General features: G+C 36.3%; 1 long non-coding RNA gene across 1 annotated transcript; it reads left to right on the forward strand.

Moving 5' to 3' along the window:
- Nucleotides 1–19,034: 19,034 nt before the first annotated feature.
- On the forward strand, nucleotides 19,035–26,809 carry LOC141738480 (uncharacterized). The gene is made up of 3 exons (XR_012585399.1): nucleotides 19,035–19,475; nucleotides 20,502–21,011; nucleotides 25,959–26,809. It is a non-coding gene; the product is annotated as an uncharacterized LOC141738480 (long non-coding RNA).
- The last annotated feature ends 622 nt before the right edge of the window (nucleotides 26,810–27,431 follow it).

Genomic DNA, 27,431 nt, shown 5'->3' on the forward strand with positions numbered 1-27,431 from the left:
GAGCTGAGACAAGTGTTAGTTTGCATATTCTGCAGATGTATTTCTGCTTGTTTCTGTCCACTTCAGAGAGGTTGCCTATTAAGAAGGGCTTTCTACCCCTGGACCCTCTATTCCAATCAGCTCCATCTGCATGTTCTCCCCTGCACCATGCCTTTGATAGGGCACTTATCCAACTTTTCTGATTAAAGTGGATTCACTACTGTAGATACAGAGCTCTTGAAAGCAGAGGCTGCTGGTGAAAATTCTATTTTAAAATTTGTTTCTGAAACAGATGCCACAATAAAAAGAGAAAAAGTGCTAACTGCATATTTTTTCAATAAAAGGGTTAGTATTTATGTACTTCGGGAAGTTATGACTCAGTTGTATATTATTCAGGGCTTCATTTGTGTAAGTTACTTTCTGATTAGTTATTGATTATAATCAGAACCCTTGGAGCTAAATGTGCAATATAGCTAATAAGCAGGACTTCTGCAGATGAAGAGGATCCTTAAATATAATTTTGATGCACTTTACACTTTCTATTTATTGAACTTTGTCACAAATGGCAAATTACAGCATGCCATTGAAACTATAGCAGTAGCAGAAGATTTGCAGTATTTCTGTAAGCAGGGAAACAACAGAGTCTTAAAAAAAGGTCTTGTTTTTCAGTCTCAGAAGTCAAAGCAGTAAAAAGCATTTCAAAATATCCCTCGGTATCTAACTCAGTCCGATGCAGGCTGGTTAAATCTCATGCACTGACCGTAAGACTCTTATAATGGGTAATTGCCTCATTAGCTCCCACCTGCCAGTGTGGGTTGCAGGATCAGAGAGGGGAAGAAAGCTCATGAGGGTGCACCGCCAGCTGTGTCACCTAGGAGGGTCCTTGGTCAAAGCACATTTCACAGTGTCATGCTGATGTTGTTATTCCTTCTTCATCAAGCCACCTGGGCTTCAGATAAGAACCTACCAGAAGCCTAGAAGCACCAGGTATTTGGCCGGTGGGCAAGCCTTCTTCAGTCCTGGGAGTTAAGTGACTTGCGAGCTCTGCTCTGGACGCTAAAAGGCTTCTACTCAATGGGCAAAGGCACAAAAAAGGAAGAGGAGCAGTCGAAGACACAAAGGATGTGTGCTCTACAGCCCATGAGGAAACAGAAGGGTGCTGTGGAACTGGTCGCAGAATGAAACGTGCTCCTTTGAGCCAGACAGCATATCTAGCTGCTTTTTAGATGTCTTTTCATGCTTAGCACATATTTGTTGTCAGCAGACATGGAGGTCATAAATATGTACTGAATCTGTTAAAGGGCTCCTCTGAAGTCAATGGGAGTCTTTCAATGGGTTTTGGCTTAAGACATTCTGTATCAGTGAGTTAGAAATCTGTTTTCTAACATAAGTTTTGGTCAGTAAAATTATGCTAGGCTATGAGAAATATATAAATATTTATAATGTAATCTTTCTCATGAGATAACATTGCATTAATATTCACTATAAGCAGGAAACCTACTGACAAGATTAGATAAAACTTTGGCAAAAGCAAATTTGTTGTCTAAAGAAGCCAATGGAAATCAAATCCAAGGCAAAATTTTTAGCATTAATAGGCGTTCCAGACTGTTTCAGTTCAATCAAAATTTATCAAAATCTTCTTTTTGGAAGTATATAATCTTTTTGCTGCTTTTAATTTGCATTTTGAATCAATTGAAGCATGGAAAGTGAAACAGTCAAAATTGCAGCATAGTACATAATACAAATAGGGAATCTGTAAATGAACATGAATTTATTTCAGGGAGAAACTGAGTCTCTTTGAAAATGACATATTCTTCGATGAACTTTGTCCAAACTTTTTAGCTTGCAATGAAAAAAATATATATTCAGTGGTTAAGTATAGCTCAAATTTTGAAGCTCTAATACTATGACAAAAGCATATGCAGCTCTCACATGAACTCCACCAAGACTCACGCTGGAAAATTTTCAGCTGATATTTTTTACCACTTGATTCATCTCTGTTATTTGATTCAAAATTCATGGCATATCTTCCCTGCATCTTAGTTATGAAATTGTTTGATGATAATCATAAACCCCTGACTACTAGATATAGTATCTGCAAAAGTGTTTGAAATTAACTCTTGAACACACAAGAAGAGATTTATAAGGCTGATGTAGACATTATTTTATTTACTAAAAAATTGAAACATCAGAACTATATAGTCTTTAGCTGTCCTGGTCAACAGAAACCAGGCAAAGATGTAATGTAACAACAGGGTAAAATGATGTAAAATATTGTAAAAAATGGCTGGTAAATTGGATTCATATGTCACAGTGCCAACCTACGGAAGAACTGCAGTATCTCTAGGCTGCGGATCTGGCTTTTGTATCCATCCTCCACTGCAGAACTCATAAGACACTAACGAGTCACCCCAGATGACGAGTCCCAGACTAGATGATCATTCCACATTCTCATTCTGGAAAGTGCCTGCCTCAGACTGCCCATGCAATTAAAATAAATGAGAGCTTTGGGATTTTAACTGTTATTACACTATGTGGCCTCCTTTATTTTGTATAAGGAGGAGAAATCATGAATGTAAAGAAAAAAGTTTTCTAAATGCTTCAATTTAATTTCAATCTGTACTTTATATGAGCCCATTTATTGGATTTAGAAGGGGTGTCATTAACTGATGAGAAACTGGGTTAGAGCTTTACAGTTCCTTTTCACTTTCTGAAAGCTTGATATCTCTTTTCATCATGTCAGACTTTTTAATTCTAGCAGAGGTAAACCTAGACAACATTCATATGCTTATAATAACTGATGGGGTGTATGAAGTGAAATACATGTCCTTCTCAACCATGGATTCACTGGTTAGGATTCTTACATGTATCTTCTATGACAAAGCAAAAAGACTTTTCTGTAAATGCAGTAATTTAAATTGCCAAATGCTCTGGAGTTGACTCCACTTACATATTCACAGTTTAATGATCTTTCCCTATTATCCCTGGGCTGGTTCTTAGTTTCAGGATGAATGATTTGTAGGCTGATTATCCATATTGCTACCAGAACATGTTACCTACTTTCTGTAGTTTCTCTTTAATTGAAGCATTTTCAGTCCAAACACTAGGGCTGACAAAGTATAACTGAATGGTTATGTGATATCTGGGACTGACATCAGACCGTCAATCCTTCTCAAAGCCATTGGTACAAGGGATGCTGTTGTCATTCTCCCACACTATGTATGTGTATATTATACACTGTAGTGGATGGAGATTTGCGTGTATATACTTAACATTTTAAAATACCTTTTTTAAAAAACTGTTTAAAAAACCCTAGAAAATAATATTTTTATAATAAATTCATCTTTTGGAATTAATTTCTTTAACCTCTGCTTGAAAGGGATCAAAATAAACAAAATTCTGGAGATCTGGACATGTAACAATGTATGTACTGGTATGTGAGGTGATATAAAGAACTATCCAAAATTCTCTCTAAATGTTACTAACTTGCTAATCTGTTCTAACAGTCCAATGTCACACCCCCAACTCCAAAAAAAAAAAAAAAAAAAAAGAGACAAAAATCAACCCAGAAAAACCCAAATCCACAAACATCCGAAATTTTTCCAGATGGCATACCTGTAGATCTGTGCTCAAACTGCATTTTGTGGTGTCAAGGATGGTAAGTATAATTGTATAACAGAGCTTAAGAGAGCTACCAACGATTTTGACTGTTTACCATCTGGGACTGCTAAATAATATTTCCCTATAGAGTAAGTAGAAAGAAATAGAAACTATGTTCATATTGTCTATGAATAATATGCATGATTACATTTGCTGTAACCCTTACATTTTTCTATTAAATGGCATCCATGAATAGTAGCGACACTGGATCTTTATTCTGCTTTTAAACTGAGCACACAAATCTTCCTTAGAAGGTGTGGGTATAGTCAGTTCTCCCCACGCTGAGCAGCAGACAGTTTTATTGCAGGAAAAATGCTGTTTTGAAGGAGACTAGAGTGTGAAATGCTGCCATGGAGAACATCTAAGGTAAGAAGTTCTTTGGGACCAGCTGTGAAAGACCTAAAATCTTTTGGCGCCTTCATGGCAATGCTTAGTTCTGAGACTCCGTACACTCTGAAATTTTCCTTTATTAAACTCAGGGAAGGAAATTTCCTTACCAGGTTTATCTTCTTCATTCAGCACAGACAAATATATCCCATTCTCTTTTTCATGGAAAACGTATCATATACTGTACATATGTCTTTCTTTCAGGCATACATGTGTGTTAACAGTGGAGCACTGCCAGGCTGATAATTGCAAACTCACTCTGTAGGTTACCTGTTTTAAAAGCCCAGTAACTTTGATAAATTAGGACAATTTTCAGCAGACTAGTGTAAGTCAAACTGTATCTCCATGACAGCTCTGGTGTGTCTCTCTTTTCTCTAATAGGAAATTTGTATATTTTCCCTCATCTGCTCTTAAAAGTGGCAAGTGATTGCCTGAAAGACAGTGATCAACTGTACCTGGTTTTTGCTTGGAAAGGGATGACATTGTTATAAACAGCTGAAGATAATCCCTTAGGAATAATAATATCAGTTTACAAAAATGTAAGTAAGGTATGATCCTTTGCAATGAAATTTTTGGTTGCTTAATGTTGTGAGAAAGTTTCTTGCAAAATCATGTACAGCACTGAATAAAGTCTCGACATTTCAAAACTCTTAACTGAGACAATATGACAAGTCTTTGAAGTGATATTTATACTGTTTCAGTCCCTTTTTCCTCTAATTCAGGTGACTTTGTGACAACATGTCACACAATTTAGAAAAAAAAAACAAAAAAACCACACACCTAAAAGGATAACACAAACATGGAAAACATGAATCTTGCCTGAGATCATGGTACATATTCTCTTTCAGTCAAGAATGTGTGTATATGTATATATATGTGTGTATATGTATATATATGTGTGTGTGTGTATATATATATATATTTATATATATCAGGTCCAAAACCATAAGAGATTATAGAAAAGTGCAGGAGATTTTAAGATGTAAAAGCAGAAGTTGTGGCAAGCAAAAATCAAATTAAATAGAAAAGGAAGATGTAAACAATAACAAGGCAAAGCAAAAAGATTTTGAAAAACAGCTTCCTTAAATCTTCTTCAAACACAGGAAAAAATCTGGCAACCTGCCAGGGAATCTGTAGAACTTGTATACAGATCAAGATCTAAAATGAGTTCTCAAGGAGGATGAGGACAGCACAGAAAACCAGAATGAATTATTTGGTTCAGTGCTTGGTTTACAGGAGCTTATGACAGTCTACACCTACTCTCCAAGGCGGGTAGGACAGATGAACTATTTCAGCTTCTGTTGCCATCATTTAAAGTTTTAGAAAAAAATGATGACCTGAGTATTAATATCTCCATGACTAAATTGTTTTTTGTCCCAAAAAATCACCATAAATCCCATAAAGGAATCACCATATGAAACTGCCAAAAGATGAGTCATCGTTTGTAATTTATCTACTGAATCAGCTTTTGTACTAGAAAAGAAGCAAGGTTGTAAACATAGTAACACACTAAAAGGTTTCAAGGTAAAATTTAGACAACAGCAGGCTAGTAAGCCTGAAGTTTGTAATGGACAAATTGATTGAAAACTACAGTAAGTAATAGGTTCTGTAGACACCTCACATAGTGATAAAGAATCAGATGGTTTTTCTAGTGGGAAACCACATTTATTAATCTACTAGAGTTCTTCTAGAAATCAAAAATCCACATAATTATATATTTGGTTTTACTCATATTCAGGAATCTTTCAACATGTTTCTTAGCAAGCAATCTCTACCAAATGTGGAGCAAAAGGAGTGCTCCAAAGGATTAAATAAAATATAGGAAAAGGGATTTTCATGTGCTTTGGAGAAAGGACGATATTAGAGGAATCCCAAAGAGAGATGTTCTGGATCAAGTTGTATTAACTACATTCATAACTGGTCTGAAAAAAGAAAAGGGTAATGAAAATTTGCTGATAATGCAGTTATGTCAGGTGCAAAACACTAAAAATTAAAAGATGAAGATCTCATGAATGTTTAAGTGTCATTATGGGAGATGAAATTTATTTTTAATAAATGCAGAACAATCATCTTGAGGAAACAGAGTCCTGAACATGCATGAATGATCGTTGACTCTATCTCTTTTGTTGCTACAAAAATCTTACAGTGCGTCTGGATTGTTCCTCCAAACAGACAATTACATATTACAGTTTATAAAGAAAATTACAGAGAATAGAACAGAAATCCTTATACCAAAGCAAATTAGTAATAAACTACTACCATGAATGTTATACACCATTTCGGTCAATCCCCTCTCAAAACCAATATAACTGGATTTGATAAGTTATGGGGAAGTCTAACCTGAATATTTAGAGTCACTGAATGATTTCGGTATAAGAAGTGATGAAGTAGATTAGAAATCAACTGGAAAAGGAGACATGACAGGGAGTGGTGTTTGATAGAATACTTGTCATGAAATACTTCATTATGTTTTCAATACTTTACCAAAGGATGTTTGGATGTCAAAAGAATAAATGTATTAAAGGGAAATAAGGACCAGTCATGGACTATTACATGAAGTGACAAAGGTACTCTTACTTATGAAGTCTGGAAAGTGGGTGGGTATATCAAAGGAATTATCATACTTAGGTTCTTACCCTGTTTTTACACAATTTCTCTATAGCAAGTGTTGCTATCCCCTTTTTGAGTTTGACTTTGGGCTGAAAGGTTGACTGTTTTGACTTGCAATGGCTGTTTGCATGCCTTTTTTGAGTACGAAAAAGTAGAAATATTTGTATAGTCAATAAACGGGTTTACCATTTTTATGAAAATGTCATAGAAATAATTCTCTTTTTGAGATGCAGATATACATTCATAGAAATATGATGGCAGAGAGTGGTTGGGGTCTTGTCTTCGTACGGTATGGTACCTTGTATATTTCTGATTAGAAACAGTTCACCATGTATTGCTGTGGTGCATAGGATGCCAGACATAGTCACAGGAAGAGCAATAGATCCCAGGCAATAAGCATCAGCCACAGGTACAGCATAATCCTGGTTCCTCAGTCATCTTTGATGAAGAATAAGATACAAGTCATTCAAACTGATAACTTAGTCTATATTGAATTTTATTCCTAGAAATGACCGTGTGTGAAACAGTTCAGCCACCTGGTTAGCTGTCAGGAAATCCTTTTAGTCTTCTTGTCCTGTAGAGAATGAGTTCAAGAGACTTTTCATACTCTTTTTACCCAGGTACTAACAAAACGATAATGAAAACATGTTAAAATGTCTCTTGGTGTCAGTGAATAACAGTGTTCATAACCAATTTCACTCCCTGGGCTATTTCAGTTAGACTGTGTAAAATGCTTAGCAAACATGGATAATATTTCGCAGGAGGAGGTACATTTTACTGTGACTTTAACAGAATATGGTAAAATCTGCTTTCTAAAATCTTCAGTTCATCTCATCACATGACAACACATGCATAGGGTTAATGCAGAGTTATGGAATACTGTCACATAAAGTATGAACACTGATTGTGTTGACGACACCATTACAGGCGTTTTTAGTTTTTTTCATACTGAAAATACAAGATGACTATTAAAGTGTAACGGCACAGAACATTTTGCTTAAAAAAACCCAAGCCTTTTACAGTATTCTTGTTTATAGATGATATTTATTGCCTTTGTATTCTTATGGTGTGCTTCTAAGTCAATTGAAATGCAAAGCGCTAATGAAACCTCTACCATAACACATTCATTCTTTCTAACACCAAATGAGTCTACTACAAGATGTAAATGACTTACATATATCTGCTGCTCAGGTTTTATTGTTTTAGGTTAATTTATTCACTGTAATATTCTTAATGAAAGTAATGACTCTTCCAGTAGTTTGTATATTCATATATTGCAATTTTATTAAATCATGCTGTGAAAGTTCACACTGGCCGCTCTAAACATTCCTGAAGTTTCATGTTACACTTAATATATAAATACAATCTTCTAGCAGATTATCAGCATAGTATATTTTGTTATCCTTTGCTCTTCCTAACATGTTCACACCAGGGTATATCTGATGCAGAGGGGTACTTGTACAAGCAGGGCTGTAACATTCTTATGCATTTTATTAGCACAGACCATTGCAAACAGATCAAAATCTACAAAACAGAGACAGCTCAGCACATACAATTTTTTTTTAATATACTTTATCGTTATGGAGACTTAGTGTAAATTTACTGTTCCAGAAATAAATTGTTATTTGTCAGCTAGAGTATTGGCACTTTAAGTGCTTAAACCAAATCTTTTCAGGACCAATTAAGAAATATAAAATCTGGTGACTAGAATCCTTTCACCTACCTCACACAAGAGTAAAATTCTGATTACCAGTCACATGTAATCTAAACTATTGTATAATACAACTTTACATGATCAAAATGTCCTAGAATCCTTTTGTTACACAAAAAGCTTGCACTTCTCTTTTTATTATTATTAAACTTGTTGCTCTGTCAGTACTGGCAGATTTCACTTCTTAAAACGTTGTTCAAACACCAGTTAGAAAACATCAGACTTCTCCTAAGAAGGAAGAATTACTAGGATCAATGTACAGAATAAAAGCCTGAAGAGCAAAAAGGTTAAGTGAGCTGCCCAAGGACACAGCAGGCAATAACAAAAAGAGTTTCTGTTTACAATAAACACTTTTCTGGCCACTGGACCTCATTTAAGCCTAACACAATCTATTTTAACAGAAAATGAAGAATGTTAAGATATAAGCTTCCTGCCTGTACTGCAGTTCTAGGGGGGTATTACCAAATTATCTGAATATCTACCGTGTAATTTGTCATACATTGTACATAGATTAACACAAAATCATGCTCTCTTCCTTAAGACAGATTCAGTCCCAGGATTACTCTGCACCCTTTTCCAATATGAAGTTCCCCAGGTTTTATTCACTTAAAAGAAAGGTAACAAACTGGTTAACAAAAAAATTAAAAAAATAAGATAATGAAGCCTTAATAACATGTGGAAAGTCACTAAATGTTAACCCTCTTTTAGTAAACAGTGTGCTAGTTTTCACTGCATTCTTCTCTTGCTTACGCTACATGTAAAACAGGAACTGTTCCATGGAAGTGGTAAAAGGCTAAAGGTATTTATTAGTAACTGTCTGTATTGGGGCAGTCATCAATTTCATTCCTATCTGACAGCATTACTTACAGGTAAGAGTCCATTGTGTTACTGTTGTGTCAAGGCACGGCAAACAGACTTCGCCTTCCATTCGATCCTACATCAGTGTGAAACTGGAGAGTAATGATGTAGACAACCACTTGGATTCTACATATTATATTTTAAAATAATAAACTGCTGAAATAAAACATGTATTTCTGACTGTATTGACCAAAAGGTGCCCTGTCATGACTGCTAGATTTTGTTATATTTTTTTTGTATGATTCTTAACATGGGAAATATCAGTGTCATAAAATTACAAATATAAGTGCTACAATAAGCGTCCATAGACTTGGAAGAAAACTTTCGCAGATGGTTTAGCATTTAGACAAAAACTAATTTGTCTTCTTTGTTCTTAACTCTTTTTCTGCTTTTCGCACTGCTATTCTGAGCCTCCTTTACAGGTTTCAGATTAATAGCCAGATCCAAGAAGGGAGGTCATAAAAGTTTGGTGTTCCTTTACTTTTTTGGTGTCGGTCTCTGAAGCGAAGTCCATGTGGATCTTTCTACAGGGGTTGGAGAATTTAGCATACTGCATATTATCTCCCCATGCAATTAAAATGTATTTCAAATGTCAAGCTATGTTCATATTATTTCTTACTGTGGAGATGCATGGGTGTATCTTTGCAAATCTGAAATGACACTTTTCTAACTTGTTCCTTTCTCCTAACTAACCAAATGTAGAGATCTTGCTTTCCCATTTTAACATAATGACACGATACTTATATTACTATGTATTAGTGAATCCCAACTTTTTTCATATATCTATGAAAGACAACAAAAAATATGTGCACAAAAATCCAAATCCCATTGAAATTCATGGGAATGCCTCTGATATCTTCAGGGAACTTTGGATTCAGCTGTCATAGCTGGTTGCAGGATACGTTTTTATATACTTTGAAATGGTGATAAATATAATTTGATCACAATCGTCTTAGAAGTCATGGGTTGTCTGGGATGTGTGGTTTCCTCTGAAATACAACTTTGAAAAATTTTGAAACATGGAACTGCCCACTTTTTAGAAACAACACCTGCAATATAATTTGAAGCTATCTCTAAGCAAAATCAGCTTTCTGAATAGCTTAAGATAAACAGTTTAATGTTTTCAGTCTAACTGCTGGAAACAGTTTGTCTATTTTTGTTCTCTCCCTTCAACAAAAGAACAAACAAAGCAGCACAACATTCTCTCTAAATGTTGAAAACACCTGGAAAATATTTCAGTGTGGGAAGTTCTCTCAAAATAATTATTTAGCACATCACACCTTTGTTCAGAATGCATCCTTCTATTTTCCACATTAATTTATTTCAGAATATTAGTAGTATTGTGAAGGAAATTGCTGTCAACAATTGTGTTTAAGAAATAGGACATAGTCACTCCCTTTAAACTCGGGGCTTCTCTCTAAAGTTCTTCCTCAAAAAAGTGTGATTTGGTCTTTCCTTCCTTTAGTTCACAGTCCCTGGCTACATTTGTGTGTCAAAGTCAGAGACAGTCTGATGCCTGTTAAAGCCTGTAAACCTAAGCTTGAGTTCCAAAAGAAGTTAAGGGACCCAAATCCCACTGAAATCCTGTCACAATAGTACCATTAGGAATGTCTGCTTTAACTGTCTAAAGTATATGGAGAACAGCTCTGGTGGAAAAAACTAGCCATGCTTTATGAAGAGCTGGAATACATATAAAACCAAAGTATTTCTGAGATGGCGTGAGAAATATTTTGATGTGATTCATATTCTATTCAGAACAGATATGTATATTTTCTAAATACTTATAGCACATTTCATCTTCATAATTGCTTTGCTGACATTAATTAATCCTCACAATGAGGTGGGTGGTAAATTAAGGTGGATGAAGAATTCACAACAATTAATTTATCTAGGAAATATAGTTATTTTCCTGAGTGTGAAGTGTTCAGGAACACACAGGGAGTTTTACTGTCTTATTTGTACTTCACAACGATTGTGTTAACATTTTATGCAAATGTAATTCAATCAATGGATTTCTTGCAAAATGTTTAATGTGGCTGGGTTTGATGTAGAAGCTTCAGGAAATTAGATTGTCTGTCCAATTTGCATTGCTGTTGAACCAGCAACACTTCCAGGCTTCTCACTCATAACCTGTACATACCCTGTCCCCATTAATGGACCGAAACCTGGCTATGTACCAGCCTCTCCTTCACAGTTGGTTTTGCGAAGGAAACCTGGGCTTGTCAGCTGGATTGGAGCAGTTGACAAACTTCCTGTTGGTCTTGGTTGTGCAGGACTGGGGGACTTGCACCTAGAACGTTTCATGGTATGCAGCCCACTTTCAGTCAAGGTATAACGAGCAGCGCCCGATTTAACAGCTCTTAGATTTAATGTTCATGGAAAATGTCTGGCTTCTCTAGCTGTTATTCGGTATTTGTAGTCTCATCATTAAGATGAGCTGACCATGTTGCGTCAGCCTGCAGTTCCTGCTACAGCTGCTGGTAATATGATGTGAACTGCTGCTACTGACTCTTACACACTGCGTGAGAGCCCCAGTTGATAGTGGTCTACATAATTTGTAGCTGCTTTGAGTCACCCTATCACAGATTGCTTATCACTACTATTTTAAACGTTAATGTCAGAAAAACCCCAAAGTTGGTCTCTACAACTACCTGAAAGGAGGTTGTAGAGAGGTGGGTGTTGGCCTCTTCTCCCAAGTAACAAGCGATAGGAAAAGAGGAAATGGCTTTAAGGTATGCCAGGGGAGGTTTTAATCGGATATTAGGAAAAATTTCTTCACTGAAACGGTTATCCAAAATTGGAACAGGCTACCCAGGGAAGTGGTGGAATCACCGCCCCTGGAGGTATTTAAAAGACAGGTAGGCGTGGTGCTTAGGGACATGGTTTAATGGTGGTTTTGGCAATGTTAGGCTAATGGTTGGACTCAATGATCTGAAAGGTCCTTTCCAACATAGACAATTCTATGATGATATGATTCTATGAAAGAGATAATCCATTGCTGATAGAATAAAATAAATATTTTTATTGGAGCACTTTAAACAGCAGGTGAGCAATACATAGAGAAAAGTAGGAAGGGTGTGTGCCAGATCATAAATTTGGCATGCAAACTTCTATGCTACTTTCCAATTTGTGGGAAATGGAGATATTGTGGTGGAACCTGTAGTAATATTGTAATGTTGTGTGATTTTGTTAAAGAAAGCATTTCATCGCTTAACAAAGTATTTTGCACTCTGTGACAGAGAAAAGTATCCTCTCCTTTTAAAAGTGCGTCTTCTCTAGTAGCCAAATATCATAAAAGTTCCATGCTCAGAAACAAGCATGCTTGATAGCACTTTGAGGTGAATTAGTTGCAGAAGGAAAGTAACCAAATAAGGATACTAGCAAACCCTGGCCATCTATCTGAGGTGCCTAAGTCAAAGGTCCATTCAATGAAAAGAAACAGTCACCTTTAAGAGTAATTTTGCATATTGCCAGCAGACATTTCATGTCATTTATTTCTTTTTGCTTACCCTACAGAGATCTCAGGTTGACCAGGTTCCTCGGTTAGGTGGTTTTCTTGGGTTAGAAGCAAGATGGTAGAAAGCCTCCCTGTGAACATGCTCCAATTTGCCAGAGCTGCCAGAAAGCTGATTCCTGATGCTGCAGGACTTTCGTAGTGTGCTGCTGGAGGGGGGAGATTCTCTGTGTCCTCTTCTCTTCATGGTGCTCATAGTAACAAGAAAAAAGAAAACCAACCCTGTAAGAACAGCCATTAAATACTTCTTTATCTTTTTTTTTTTATTATTTGCAAAAATACTTTAAAAACTGCACTGAAATCTTTGAAAGTCAGAACAGGTCCTTTGAAATCTTGTCTTTAAATGGAATTCAAAGCTTCTAATTAGCTTTTGATTTCTCTGTTACGTACTTTAAAGTGATCAATGACATATACTTGGTCATCTTCAATAGGTACCTTTCCAGTCTTAGAGCAAAAATAGGATTTCCAGGCTGAAGCCAGATTGAACCTAGCTTTACCCTACGGTTGAAAGAAGGGTTTAAACCTAGTCCAGTGCCAGCCATGAAAATGGAAAACAATTAAATGTTGCCTAATTGCATTATCTCCCGTTTTCGAAGTTAATAAAAGCATAATCTATTTGTACCTGCCATTTGCCTTAGGAGACAGCAGAAGATAATGAAAATATTTTACTATCTATTTTCAAATTATAAGCTGTTGTTTCCAAAGAAAGTCAAAACCCATGTATATTATCACATTATTGTTCTCCAGGGACTGCAGTCACTATAGTGATTGTAATTACATGGCTTCATTAACTTTCTACATTCTACCTGTTATGGGGGTTTCACATTAAGAAAATTTGCATATACAGGAAATGAATGCCGTTTGCAAGGAGCTAATGTCATTAAACATTTAAGCAGCCTCTCTCAAGTAAACAAGGAATTTTCACTAGAATATCCTTTTAGCGTGCGTTTAAAACCAATGCGGTCACAATTGTCACTTTAAAGAAAAACATATAAAAAGCATTTAGAGTAAGCAACAGCCATCTTAACAAAACTGCTTTAAAATTGGGAATAATTCAATTACTCTCACAATCATTACAATGCATAATCAGGTGTAATATCCTTCTGTCAGATTAATACTAGCTCATGTTAAGACAGTGTATGTTTGCTTGTGATATACTGTAACCAGTGACCCATATTTAAATAGCACACAAAATGAGATCTTTCATTTTCTAATCTGTAATTGCCTATTTTTTGCTATCAATGGATTACACTTAAAAATAGCTTTCAATTTTTATTTATGAGTTACAAAAAGCAAAGAAAGACTCTAAAACAGCAGACGTTTAATACTGTGCTGTAGTAGTAGGAACACAAATGCTTTGTAGTGCATCACATTTTCGTTTCATGGCCTTGATGCAAACCCAGCAATGCCAAAAGGAGGTTTTTGGGTTTTTTTCTGTTTGCTTGAGTCAGTTTTGACTGAGAACACCTAGCTGCGACTGAGAATACCTAGTGGTTTGAACCCCTTTGCCTTGTCCAGAACTCTTATTGTAGCATTATGCTTTGATACCCCATGTGTGCTCGTCTCTTTTGAAGAGTCTGACCCGATTCCGATTTAATCCAACTCTGTGTTGTGCGTGTGTCTCACAGTCCCCTCGTAGTTGGCTCCTTTGTCTTGACCATAATGATCACCCTTCTGAGATTTTTCATTATATATGAACACTGTGGACAGCATAGATGCACAGGTATTAGGAAATTAGGATTAGGAAACCCCAGGGTCTATTTTTTCCTTAGCCCATGGACATACATGTAAGATTGTCCTACATGTCCAGGTTATAGGCAAGGCATGGTCAGCGTCCTTTTGAATGGCGGGCGTACTTACTATTTCCTCTAGGAAGCCTGCTGCCCAATGTGCATTGAGGATCATTCTTTTGATGTAAATTATTTTCTTATACAATGTAAGGGAGAATAAAATACGTAACTGCCCTTTATAGTTTCCACTTTAAGGAATTCAGAGGTTCAAATCTGAAGAATGGGTATTCTAACACCTAACTTATAGAAGCTTAAGGTCTTCATTGGCTCTCATTCTTCATGCTTTCTCCTTAGTATCTCTCTGAATTAGATTTTATCTTTAAACTTCTTTCCTTTTCTAACTTTGGACCAGGCATAAATACCACAAAGCCATTTTTTTTTCCCATGGGGTATTACAGGGTATATATTTGTTGATGAATAATGCTGTAGAAACATCATGCAGAATGAGCTGGACTTCATCCTGCCGATATAAGGACGCAAAAGAAACATGAGAAAGTCCACCATGTTCCCTTTTGCATCAGTTCTGAGTACAACATCCATCTTCTGCTTACTCTGAGCACAAGGATTATATTAAACTGGCAGCCGTCCATAAGCAAGATGGGCGGAATGGAGGAAGAAGTAGACCAAGATATTAAGAAGGAATTCTGAGGTTCATCTGTGAATTTAGCACGAATGGTTAGAGAAGTTACTGCTCTTTAGTTCATGTTGCTGGTAGTACTATCCACACAGCTAACCAAGGTGGTGGATTTTGTGAAAATTTGCTGCAGTAGAAAATTCTGCTGCTGTTTTTTTTTTTTCAGTTAATGCAACCAAAATATTTTCACCAATTGATAAAGTTTCTTCCAAATCAGAGATATATTTCTTGTTTGCAACAGTTCATATTAATGGTTTCTCTTACACTGATAAAATATCCTTTCCTTTTGCAATGTATTCTTTAATGTACATGGTGTTGTACAGAAGTGACTTTCCAATTGCATATTACAAGTACTCAGACACTGAAATATATCGGTTTCTTGGACAGCAACTATTGATCTGATCTTTGTCACTGGAAGCTTATGGTGCAAAACCTTCCTTCTTTATCTCAGTTAACTAATTTTTTTTCTCTACATCTTGCTTTGCTTTACTTTCTTCCTTACTTACGAACTCATTTATTTCTTTTTTTCTTCTCAGCAGTTATATTTCCTTTGCTTTAACAGCTGCTCTTAAGGAATTTCAGTGTTGTATAGTTATTTGTGAGCTAGACTGTTTTACTCTCTTGGTACCTGCTGTCTTTACTTGAAGACTCTAAACCAGTAATTGGTAACAAGTTTCTCTCAGTGGGTTTTACACACAGCTGCAAGGCAGAAAATAAACAGTTCTTTCAAGTCTACGCTCTTAGGGTTACAGCTGTATACTAATGACTTCTCCAGCTTGCTAAGGCAAATTTTAAAGAGATATCATCCATTTCTATTAAGAGATTTTTAAGAGCTTTTCCACAGTTTAGGTGGGACCTTGTAATGACAATTGTGAGAACATGACATCAGAGCAACAGCCTTCCTAATTAAAGTGTCATCTTTCCTAATTAAACAAGTTCATAACTTTTCATCAGACAATAATTCACCTTCTCAAAGTTTTTTAACTTATTATAATTTTTAAAAAAATGATGGTAAGAGTGCCTGATGTATTGTCAGTCTTAATTATTTTAGTGCTCAAATAAAAAAATAAATGGCAGGGAAAAAAATAGTACAAATTAAATTTGTTCGGAATTTTCTCTTCATGTTTTTTGAGGAGAAATTTTCAAGTATAAATAAAATTTAGGTGGAATACTTTTGCTTTTACTAAAAATATATGAACATATAGTCAGCAACAACAAAAATACGAAAGTAAGAAAGCAGTCTTCAGCTAAAAATTTCCATTTTTTTCCTCTTAAATCTTTGAAAAAAAAAATTCAGTGCTTCTTGGAAAGTCGGGGAAGGAAGAAATAAATGTTTATTCAGTTATTCCAGTCTTAATGTGAGGTCATGGCTTAATACAAAAAAGGATCTGTGTTTTGCTGAAAATATGACATATGCATAAACTCTCTATGTGTGTGTAGATAGAAAAATAGAGTTAAATAGAATTAATATACCTTTTGCAATTAAGCTTGTTCTATCGAGATTTTTTTTTCACCTTCTAAAGAAACCTTTTCAAAGGTTTCAGAGATCTTTTTCTCTCAAGCTATTCCAGTCTTGGCATCTAGTTTTCTTTTTCTTTTTTTTTACCGAACGAAACAGTAATACTAGCTCTTGTTGTTCAAGCTTTTCATGTGACTGTTTCATCTCCTAATAATACTTCAAAAGCTTATTTAACAGGTTCAAAAAATATCTGCAATGTTGTTTGCACAGGTATGCAAATCAGACTACTAAAGGATTGGGATGCTGGGGAAATAATATGGTTATTCCCACCCTAAATACAGTAGCAAGAAAAAATGATTCACTCCTATTGATTTTGAAAGGTAGATATTGTGAGAGGAGAACAGGGATAACCTCCTGACTAAACTCCTGACGGGGAGCAGCACGGTTGTTGCTCTTTGTGTATTTGTCTACCCCTACCACCGCAGCGAAATGGCAAAGTGATCAAGGTCACACGGAATTGAATTTGGGCTCTAGTTCTGTCATGCTCATTCACGTCATGTCTATAAACCAACTCTGTGTTGCTTAATAGAGCAGTGTTCTGTGCTCCGGGGCATTTCGTAAGTACGATGGAAAGAAGTGCAGACCTTTTGCCTCCCTGTGTCAAGAAACGAAAGGGGAAACCACCTGGCAGCAGCTAGGAGGGTCTGTTACCAGCTGCAATGCCTGTGCGCTTGCGTGCAGCTGCCTTCGAAAGCTGACGGATGCGAAGGCAAAGCCAAGGTGCGAGAAACAGAGCCTTGGCACCTCTTCACACAACAGCTTTGTATCAGCCTAAACGTGAATTTCCTTTCTTAAGCAGGGCATGGAAAATGGGGAGAAATACTATATTAACACGTTATTTTTAAGATGCCTGAGAACAGGTAGATGACTATATTGAAGTAACCCTACCAGAACTGCCCCCTTTAACTTCTGTTTATCAAAGGCAGGGAAGTGAGGTTTAAAATATAAATCAAGAATAACTACAGATGCAGAGAGCTCAGGATGTGTCTTTACAAATCTTCTGTCATTTAGGTAACTACCTAGCTTCCGTACTTCTTTGTCCAGAACGCCAGAGGCAATCTGGAAATGGCAGCTTACAGTTTTTTCTTTCCTTTGAAAATTTTTTTCATGACTTAAGTTGTTACATGAAATCTTTACCTTCCTGCCTTCTTCAGGGAATAACAATTTCTCATTTGACTCATTATGTTAAAGATGTAATATAGTATGCATGGGCCATTTGAGGTAGTAGAAGTGAGATTTCCCGGAGTGTGGAAAGAAAAACATGTTCTTTACAGATCTCTTTCAGTAAAGAGTTGTGAAGGGGCATTACTTTGTACTTTTCTATTAGTTCCAAGCTGGCAGGTTTCTTTTATTTTAAATAAAGTACTACTCTTGTAAGTATTAACTTGATGAACTGACTGGCAACAAATAATTCTGTGAGGCCCCTACTTTCTAAATGCAAATTCTGATGATAGTGTTCATGGGACAGTGCTGTCTATGCTTTTTTTTTTTTAAAATTACGAACATCAGAATGGTGACTAATAGAAACCTGAACAGAACTTCTATAGGTGTCATGGTACCTTTGGTTCCTGAACAGTGAATTCTTCCTTTTAATATTAATTACAAGGTAAAAAGCGTCTGACAGTTTACAAAATCAGAACACGATCAGCTTGACCACATTATACGCTGTTGCACACCAGAATTCTTAGTGCTGTTTTAACAAATGACTTTTTTGCCACTTTTCATTACAGCCCCTTGTTGCCATCCAATCTTGATTTTAGGAATTAAAGCTAACAACCAGATTGAAAGAATCCGGAGAATGACAGCATGGGGCACAGTCTCAAAGCCACAACTAACAGCATGAGGCAAAGCGAACCACAAGCTATTCCATCTCTTAGAGAAGGGAGGGGGAGAAAAAAGCATTTGCAGGAAAACTCAATTATAACAACCCACAGCTATAGTAAAGTACTTGCGAATGTTGACACTAAAGCTTTTTCTGCTTAATGTTTTAATTAAATACCTAGAAGCCAACTATTCTCCTCAGTCAGTGTCAGCGCAGTACTTCTCTATGGATAAATGTTTACAGCAAAAGCTCTGCTGAGGGTTTCAGCAAACAAGTCTCGGAGAACTGAGAAGGCTTTCAGCTGAGGCACTTGAGATCAAGAAAGCACCAGTGATTAGAAACTAGCAGTACAATAACAGGACGATTTAATCCACCCAAATGTCAGTCGCTGGTTTACAAGTTGGCAATCCCATCTTCATCTGCAGACAAAAGGGCACTGGTTAGTCATCTGTTTAATTCTCTTGCTGCGGCATGTCATTTGGATGTTGAAGGAAAATCCCTTGATTCAGTCTGCCATTTCTGACAGTCTCCCTCTAGACCACATTAATAAGCTTTTTAGAGAAGTGAATGCAGAATAATCAGCAGGCAGCCTGCACTCAAAATGGAGACAGAACAGACAGCAGAAATGCCTTCTTCCCTTTGTAGTTATGGTGCATAGGTGACCCTTCTCTCACAGAGCAGCAAATGATTTAGACTAAGATTGCCTTTGAAAGCCACAATGTAATTAACCATTTTATGCATGTGATGTCTGCCTAGCTTCAAAACCTGATGCTTTGCAATGGGAAAGATTCAGCTGCATTTGAGTTAGATTTATGAAACGTGCTAACAATAGAGCAGACAGATAGAAAGGCTGCCTGGCATCCTGGAATACCTGGGGAATTTCACTCAGAAAACAAACATGTTACTCTTTAATGTAGGCTCACATCTCATTATAAAACCACAAGTGGAATGAGACACACTTCGCCTTTGTAACTGTGTTGCCAGGAGGCAGGTAAGTGTTGTGCTACAGACAGTCCTGCTAAGATCTGCATGATTTTAATATATTTTGAAAGCAAATAATTTGTTAGATAATGGGGGTCTTGCTGTGGATATTTCCTGTTTTTCTCTATTAATAATTTCTCTATTGCCAGCTGTAAATTGAAATTGTCAATAGCTTAGTTTAACCTATTGTGCACTGGCTGTTTCAAGGTGGAGCTGAAAAACAAACTATTTCAGGGTTTTCTTATTTTCTTTTGGGAAGGATTTGCTAGAAAAGCATTACTAAACACTGAAAATATGAAAACAGGAACCTTGTAGCCCTAAAAACTCATTTTATTTCACTTGGAGATGAACGAAGTAAGCACCATTGAAAATCAGGCTCAAGATATGCACATACAGACAAAAAAAGTGAAAGGAGGTTAAAAGCAGAAGGAAAGAAATGTAATCCTGTGTGATGTGGTAAGATGTAGGTAAGGCTCAGGGAGGATTTTGTCAAGCAGAAAATTGACAAAACCTGCTATTAATTATTGTGCTGATGCTATCAGTGCATTACCATAATCAAAAAGTGAGGCGTGAGCATAATTCACGAGGCACTAGGTAGCTTGGGGGTTAAATCACTTATTCTCAAAGGAGATTTTAAGAAAAAACATAATTAACAGTAAGAGAGAGCACGAGAATTCTTTTATGTAGCCCATGTAGTCAGTAATATCTCGATAACAAATTCAGACATACTGGCCTGTTTGTGTGTGGAGAAATACATGAGGATGGAAGACGACCTTATTTGTCAGCTACAAGGAAAGATGACTGGGTTACTCTTAAACAACTTTTTCTTACAGAGAAAAAGCTAGGGTCTCCTTAAAAAACAATATTCTTGGCAATTTGCAGACAAATACTAGCATAAAGCCCCTTCCAGGAAGAACTTGTATTCTAAAGTACCAGGAATATAGGAAAAGAATGTACCAAAAAGAAAAGTAATGAACTGATTACTTTTTGAAATACCTTTTTGTTTGTTTTGTTGTTGTTTTTTTTTCCTTTACAGAGACCAAGAGAATAAAACACGGCAGCAAAGACAGAGACATCTTCATGACAAATTGTAGAAAAGAAATTAAAAAAGTCCAGATCATCAGGTTAACCATGTAACTTGACTCTTTGCCTTGCAAATTTAAACTATTAAAGAAGCTGAGACAAAATCAATATTTACAGTACTTGCATGTTAACAAGTCAACATTTACCAACTGTTATAGGCGAAGTTGAATAAATAATGCTGAAAGTGTTTGCAAATGTTACTTTGAAGAAAAACATCACATTGACTTTGATTCACAACATATATTATTCACACACTGCAAACATTCATGCAAGCAAATCTGTGTTTATGGTGGTACTGTAATCTCTCAGGCTAATAACTATCTGCATTACTATTCACTCTGGAGAAAGTCATATGGCAGTATTAAAAGCTCCTGGTTATTCTGAGATTCAGAAAAAGAGAAATCAGCAGGAACAATCATGTGACTGATATAAGATAAGCAACAGATTGGGTTGGGTATTTAAGGTGAGTGTCGCAATTAGAATATCTAAAGACCTTTTTGTTTGTTTGTTTGTTTAGTGCTTATGTTTTTGTTGTGGGAATGAAAACCAAACTATATACGCTGTCTGGATTCTTGGTCCCTTTACCACTTTAAAAAAGCCCATGAACATCCTTCTCCCAGGAGGGGTCGGAGAACAGTGGCCAACGAAGGCAATGGGTATTCCTCTCCTTGAAAGCAGAAAGTACTTGTTAATACCCTATTACAAGAGTCTTTTGGCTCTCAGTAATCCTGCCAGATTGAACTGTAAATAAAGTTCTCCATTTGCAGTGACATCTCATAGAAAAATTGCAATATTCCTAGTGAAAAACAGTATTGGAAGACTAGAGGAGGAAACTTTTTGTGATTTTATGTGGGATTGTTTGTAGATTCTCAAGACCTACAATATGTTGTAATGGGTGACTAAATTAATATAAAATTGTAATAAATCACACAATATTCTGATCCATGCAACAGCATTAGTTGGTAAATTAAATGTTGAAAATGGAGAATCAATATTAAAGGGAGACTACTGAATAACATAGGAGAAGCCTATGTAACAAACCTAAACATGTGAATTTGAATAATGAAGAAAGTTATTTATGCTCCTAATCTGCTGAAAGGAATTGTGGGAATGATTGGTTTTGTATCAAATCAAACTTGTCAGCAGCAACTTTCAAATTAAAAGTGTTTTATGCTTCTTGAAATTCAGCTATGACCTCCTGAATGTTTATAAATCGCTTCTGTTATCTGTTTTAAAACTAATGCCAGTAAAGTGGCCCCAAAATCTCTTGGAAACGTTGTACTTGCCCTTCAGTTATAACAAGACTCTCATCCCTCCGTGAAGAAAAGCACCATCTCTAGGCCCATTTCTAAGATTGGAAAGAGCTAGTTGGATTTTGCTGGTTTGGACCCAAAATGACCAACAGCACAAGTGGCTGTATGGTGTTCTGTGATGTGGCATCTTAGTGTACACAGAAACACCAAAGAGATCATGCAACATAATTAATCACAGTGTTGACAAAAATCAAATGAGATGCATTTGATTTGCATAAGACAGGTGAAAGCTAGCAAAGCAGTGAAAAGCAAGACTACTGGACAAGAAAGCCTTTCAGAGAGCCTTAGGCAGGTAGAGACATCTAAATCAACGCTTTCTGTATTTGTTGCAATGAAATGGTACTTTCAGTGCACCAGCTGGGACAAGTAGGAGTGGTGTAGGACAGCAACTGAGGGAGAAGAATTTAGGAATTTGAGGACAAACCAGGCCAAAACCACACCATTCTTCATAGACTACTACTGAATTATTTTGGGATGAATGTCACACTTCAAGCTCTAGGTTCCCTGACTGTTACTAAAATTGTAGAGGTCACTGGAGCAGGCCTCTCTCCATAATTATGATGTGGTTGTATTTTCACGTCTCCTTAGTCAGTTGATTACAGCAGCAGTTTAGAATGATAGAAACCACTGAAAGAGACAACTGCAAAATCAAATTTGCTTTAGAGGCATATACCTCTAGTTAAATTAATTTATTCCCACTTACCAATAATGTAAAAGACAGTACTGAAAGCCTGGAATATTGTATGACTCGAGCCATTTTTGACTTCAGAAGACTAAACCAGCAAAGCATAAAAATTTAGTCTTTTAGCTTCATTTCTGCTTTCTTTGTTGCATCCAAGTTTAAATAAGAAACCATAAATACTGTTCCTGAAATAAAATCCTTACACAAAAAAAGACTCTAAGTCTTTGTTAAGTCTAATATCTGCATGTAGTCATGTGACTATTCAAAATTACTCACTGAAGCAGCTGTGAATGCAAAATGAAAAACCTCTGTCTTATGTATGATGAATATAAAGTGTGCCTTTCTACTTGCTAAGTACTTAGAGACTTAATTCTCTACTTTTTCTCATTATTATAATTAAAAATGTTTGAATTACCGTTGGCAGACATTATTTGCTAAAACATGAAGTTATTGGCATCTTTTGCGTAGGATAAAGCTCACGTGCAGAAGCGAATCTTTTGAACAAGATGGTTAGCTGCTGTCCTGATGGTGACAATCACTGTTTTCAGTGTGACAGTGACTCCAGCTGGATTCACTGAGACTCCCTGAAGCATTTTTTGCTGAATTCTTACACCCAACTGGCCCATGGTCCTGTGTGATCACTCCAACACATGCACAATTTGTTGCTATTGATTATTCTAACCTAGGTACAAAACGCCTTCTAACTATCTTACCTGAGTGCAAAGGATTGTCCTACGTGATCAATTCTTCATAAGCAAGAGCAGTTTTTACTGACTAATTACAAGTGCATTATCCATGTACAGTTTAGTCAATTCTATGGCCAGAACTGTCTGGAGGAGGTTCTGGAATAAGCAGGGTCTCCACCCAGGATGTTAATCATTATCTATAAACAGCAGCTGGACTATATATACAACAGAAGCTGCCTGTGGGAAGCTCTGGGTCTGTCTGAAATTCTCACCTGAAGTATTGTAAAAATTGGACAAATTCTTTGTTGTGAAGCCGACTAGGAATTCAGTCAAACACTTTGACTCAGGTTAACCTGTTGTCTCAAATCAGCCCACTGTTTCATCTATGCAGAAGGTAGCTGTGGCTCTCCTGGATCACAGAGGGAATTAATGAGTAAGTGCGTTGGCTATGGCTGCAAGCACAGCCTTGATACCAAGCTATACCGAAATTGTAACTATAATGTCCTCCACAATTACAACATTAATTCCAGAGCTCTTGCCACGCCAGGTCCCTACCAGCTGTTTGTTGAATCCAAAGGGGTCATTGCCAGTTGAAGGGTTCTCCTCACTATGAGCGTAAGAGCTGGGTGAAGCCCCTAATGTCTGAAATTACAGACACACCAGTGTCTCAACACGGTCTTTTCTTACTGCGTTACAATATGGTTTCCAATGGGAATCATAGTACAGGAATCTTGACACTACCACCACTCCTGGACTGGTGATGCTGTCCACCTTTTCAATAATAACTTACTCATTGGAGCATTCACCCAGAAATGGGCGTCCTGGCTTCAGTATTAAAGTCTAAGCATTTGGTCTACCTCTTAGAAACCAAAATTCTAACCCTGAATCCAGATTATGAACCGCCATAAATTTGGAATGACCATGTTTTTAGTTTTGGCTTGATCACTAATAAAAGAGGAGCTAGTGAGGAAAACTCAGATCCTTGTCTGGTGTTTCAGGCATTTTGGTCGAAGACTTTAGGAATAGAGGGCCTGCAAAAATGTTTCTTTGTTTATCATCCCACATGACATCCTCTAAACTCAGTAACAGATGAGGAATAAAGCTGGTATACACAGTTGAATCCTAATACTCTGCTTTAGATACACTAAAAAAACTCCAAAAGATTTCAAGAGTTTTCTTTTTTTTTTTTGTTGTGTTTTTTATTTTTTCTTCCTGATAGCGCTTAAATAAGTTTGGTGTTTATTTTCAACGAATTCTCTTCTGAGTAATGATTTGCAGACTTCATCAAATAAATGGACAGACTAACACCGCTGCTATAATGCAGCCATTGCAATTTCATTAGCAAAATAAGTAATTTGCTATCTTGATTCATTTACTACCCTTACTATCCTGTTATATCCACTTTAGATGCAATTCCTTTGAATTGCAAGTCTACTTGTCCTAGATTGACCTACCACTCAAGTGAGAAACTACTCACCTGAGCAAAACAAATTGGATTTGGTCTGTGCTTCCTGAAGCATCAGAAGGAAGGGAGTTCTTCTGTGTTCACTTTTTTTTTTTTATTTAGTGGTGAGACGTAATGTTTATGAGTCTTGCTTTGAACTCTTCTATCTGCAAATGGATCAAATTGATGTTACTTGCTCAGACTGGCTGTTGCTTATGACACGTTACGGGCTGGTCCCATTCAGATGTCTCCCTTCTTATTGATGCTCTTAACTTAATTTTGTATTATCAATGTCAGGCTGATTTGGTCTGATGGTATATAATAAAGGAATTTAGTCAGTTTGGTAACTGTATTGCTTGGTTTTTTTCCTATCTATTTCAAATATAACTAACACAAAACATATTTATTAATTAGTATTTGGTTTTATTGGAAACATTTCCAACTATATAAAAGTAGAGTAATGAAATTACCTTAATTCAAATGCAGACAAATAAAAAAGAAACTAATCTTATTACAAATTATATACAAATTAGGAAGAGCAAAGATTACTCTTTTGGGAAGACTGTGTTATAAGTCTTGAGATGTCCCTGCATTTTCTCAGGAAGTAATGCCTTGCTTGGTATAAAAGGCATGCTTTAAAAATACAAAGTGTGGTAAAGAACCTTTTAGTAATTTTCTCTTGCCCTTGGATGTCTCTAATTGACTAACTACTTTAACCCCACCTCATAAATGCAGGAAGGATGCTGAGGAACTGACAACGATTTTCCCAAAATCCAAATCATGAAGAAGATGACTGTGATTAATGTTAACTGCTCCCCCTTTCCCATCGCACACCTACAACCTCTATTTTCAAGTGATTTATATATTAAAGTGGCTCCCTGATGCTTACATTTTAACTGAGGTCCTGTAGTAGACAGAAGAAAGCACCAAGGTACTCAAATTTCTGTGGGAAATACACAACTCTACAAAAAGCAGTCTCTCCACAGACAAATCCTAACATAGAGGCGCACTGGTGCTTATTGGAATTCAAACCTTAATATGGTCCTTATTCTACCAAGGTGAATTCAAACCAAAAGTTTCCTCCTCAGAAGTTCACACAGCTGACCTCAAATTCCCATTCAATTCAAAAGTTGCACATGAAGAATTAGGTTCAAAGGTATGGGAGTAAATTATATACTTTCCATGTATAGAATTGTCAACTAAATGAGCGATTCAATAAATATATGTGAAAAAAAGTATATGCACAATTACAGTAAGAATATTTTTTTTTTCTTTTTCTGAACAGGTCAATATTAAAAGGTCTCCACATTACTTTCTAGCAGCACACACTTCTGATAAGCAGAATAACAAATGAAGTAACTTTTGTAGAAAGAAGTGAATGCTTCCGTTTGAACAAATGTGGTACCTGGAAGAACAGAAAAACCTTTCACGCACAGTAGCCATCCTTCAGGTGTGTAAAATAAATTCGATATAGTAATAAAATAATAGATAAGAATTTTTTTACTTGGAGTTCAATAAACAACAGTCTTTTCTACATGAAACACATTCAGGATGATAAGAAACTTTGTTCTTTCGTAGCTTATAGAAATGGTTGCAATAGACGGCAGTATTAGAAGGCAGGTACCTACTATGTAATGTGTCAAGTTATGACCTTGACTCAGCAAAAATGAATGCGCATGAACAACTCTGAGCTGCTTGATCTTTGAACAAGGTGAACTGCTAAGCCATGGACTGTTCTGAAGTGCAAGTATTTAGGCATTTACGTGTTTACAAGACTCAAAAATAATATTCAGAGACAATACGCAATCCAAAAAAAAGGGGAAGGAGCGAAGGCTGACATAGTGCTGATGCAGTACTACAGCTTGGGAAATGCTTAAGATGACTATTAATGTTACACATTACTGTTACTAATATTTTTCTTGAAAGAGTTTTTTTTGTAGTGCCGGCTGTAGGAATGAAATACCTCAAGTGGAACCCAAACATCTTTAAGGCTGTACATCTTCCATATCGGTAATAAAACAAAATAAGGAAGGTATAACTCTATCCTCTGAACTCTATCAGGATGGAAATTCTGCTTATCATTGTAACTAAAGGCTATGTTCTCACAGTGTATATTAAAAGGTCATAAAAAGCTGTTGATGAGACTCATGTTTTCTTTCCTTACTTGAAAGTAGTTATGAAAGCAATTTGCACGCAGATTTTTAATATAAAATACCTTTTCCACTTTATAGCTAACACAGTATGGAATGAGTAGCCATTTACTTGATAGCTGAAGATGGGAATGAATAAGAAGAGATCCTGCTTTTATTTAGTTTATCTATAGTATGGCATGAGGCAGCCAGAGAGTCATTTGAGAAGATTACTATCAATACAGGAATACGTATGCTTAATTTCCTTAACTACAGTGTACTAGATCGAGCTTTATTCTGTGATCCTTCCAGTGTGTATAATAACATAATAATAAAAGCGCATGCAGGTAGAAATAACTAAGTCATCTAATTCAAGCAGATGCACAGAACTGCACAGGGGCTTTTTCATTATCTGAAATGAAAAGATACAGACATTCTAACCTGGCAAATATTTGTAACAGAAGGTGTTATAAATAGCACAGATCCTTTTAATTGCTCAGATCTTGGCCAGAGACCTAAATTGAGCTTGACTGATCTGTTCTGTTCTTCTTTAGGCATATTTATGAGAATACAGACAATTAAATGATCAAAGGAGAAAAAACTGATGAAGAGATCTTTTCTAGTCAGGT

This window comes from Larus michahellis, chromosome 2, assembly GCF_964199755.1.
Source record: "Larus michahellis chromosome 2, bLarMic1.1, whole genome shotgun sequence".
NCBI lineage: Eukaryota > Metazoa > Chordata > Aves > Charadriiformes > Laridae > Larus > Larus michahellis.